Source organism: Bombina bombina, chromosome 4 (genome assembly GCF_027579735.1).
Source record: "Bombina bombina isolate aBomBom1 chromosome 4, aBomBom1.pri, whole genome shotgun sequence".
NCBI classification, from domain to species: domain Eukaryota; kingdom Metazoa; phylum Chordata; class Amphibia; order Anura; family Bombinatoridae; genus Bombina; species Bombina bombina.
In genome coordinates this window covers 396,174,012-396,176,511 of record NC_069502.1, presented here as the reverse complement: position 1 = coordinate 396,176,511, position 2,500 = coordinate 396,174,012, and positions in this window count along the sequence as shown.

Here is a 2,500-nt window from a genome sequence, read left to right as displayed (position 1 = left end):
TCTTGTCAATCACAGCTGTATCATTCTGCCCAAGATTAACCTTTATCTTCAGTTTTGTTGGAAAAAAATATAAAACTTTGTTAACAATGAAAAGAGTGAGTTCAGTTAAATCGTGGTATAATTAATCAAGGTGTCAGGATCCCAAATTTTCAAATTTTAACCCTAGAACATTGCATAGAAATATATATTGAATATAATACCTAATCTAATGCATCTGTAAGGGGAATAGTATGGAATGTGGTTTTTTTATAACAGAATTTCCGGCTAATACTATAGCACACAGTTTTATTTATTTAGAAGGGCAGCATAAGACATTTTAAATAATCAAAATACTAGGGAAAATCAATATATTCTTCCCTATTTGATAGTTCTGTGGTTTATTTTACCGTAAACCGATAGAGACGCAAGAGAGTAACTGTACATTTTGAAATTTAGGATGGTTTGTTGGATTATCTATCCAGTTGGCACAATTTTGTTTTGGCTCACACACACATGTGAGTATATGTATATGTACATGTTTGTGTATGTATATATATATATATATATATATATATATATATATATATATATATATATATATATATTTATATTTATATATATATATATATATATATAAATAAATAATACACACACATGACACACACGTGTGTATATGTGTATATATATATATATATTTTATATATATATATATATATATATATATATATATATATATATATATATATATATATATATATATAAATAAAAATAATACATACACCTGACACACACACACATACAATCAAACATGCCCCAAGGCCTCCCTAACAGGCCAGATTTTCAGGATATATGAACTGGAAAATAGATAGATGATTAGTAAACATGGTTATTAACCTGCCCTCATCCAAGGTAATCCTGAAAATCTGGCCTGTTATGGAGGTCTGAGGTCAGTTTTGAAACCCCCTCATCTACTACCATGGTTCACTTACACATGTCACTCTATACTCATCACTAGGCTGTTATACTTTGGGTGTATTTATCTGTAGCCTCCTCATATGAAATAACTTTGGGGGGCTGGGCCAGTAGCTCATGTACTAGTCCATTACCCCAAACTTGTTAACCCTCTCATGCCCAATCTACAGACCTCACCACATAAGAATGATAAAGTTCCCTACAAAAGTACAAACTTATTTAAAAGACATGTTAAATGTGAGACATATCAGGGATTTCCAAGTACTTTAAATACTTTTGAATAAATTGTTATAATAATAATAATAATAATAATAATTATAATAATAATAACGTTTTTTTTATCTCATTTCCCTTCTTCTTTATGAGAATTTTCTCTAATAAATTTCTAATCATTGACATTAATTTTTCCTGTCTAGGTGTTTGTTTCCTTCTAAGTTTAAATAATAATAATAATAATAATAATAATAATAATAATAATAGAGGTATAAAATAAGGTATATTTGTGCTGGATGATTTTTTTTAAAACAAAAACTGTCATAAAATATATATCATCACGATATTTACTATTACACGTGCTTTTTTTCTATTTAGTTATAATATCTAGATACCACCCCCCCCACACAGAGATTCTAACTCAAAGACAGCTGATCATCAGGTTCATTAACGCATGAAGCAGATTTTCAGACATTAAACAATCGGATACATAGAATAACGTAAACACAAAATAAAATACATAAGTAAATATGTATTAATCGTTATGCGACTTGCCCTAATGAGACCACCCTACAAACAAAACTTTTAGAATAAGCTCTCCAGGATATAGAACTTAAACAAAAGCAAAGGATAAGACCACTGACTATGGAACTATAGACTTTCGGTAACAGCTGTCCTTGAAAAATAAATTAGTGCTGTTAAAAAATCATAAATAACAGATAATTATATTAAAATCTGTTCTAATCTGTTAGTGTCATAAGTGAAAAAGTAATGCAAATATGATGTTACAGATTTGCCTAAACACTTTTCATTATGCAAATGCCATGCAAACTCAAGAGTCAAAATCACTATCCTATTTTTTTTTAAAAAAACTATATATATATTATATATATCCTTATGCCCCATGTGTTTTATTGTTACAAGCGTATAACAAAAGAAGGAAAAATATATAAGCTGATTCTGTAAATTGACTCAATGACCCATCAAATTCACAAATATTTGTTTAACTGAAGAGATACCAGATCATTATGAAGTACAAATTTATGCTTTTATTTGAAGTTTATATAAGGCACTGTTGATGGCACAAGGTGCAAGATCTTAATGTGATTGTAACTAATGATTTACTATATAAATGTTCATCTTATTATCGGATTGATAAAAATTAGCAGAGGATGCTAAATAAATAAATCACATTACCAAAAAACAACAAAAAACGTTTATCACCCTTTGACAGCTGCCTAATTAAATTGCAAAAACATTGCCCCATTGCTTTTTATTTATTGTGCATATAAGTAGTAAAGAGTCCAGAACAAATAACATTTGCTACACCCTCTCA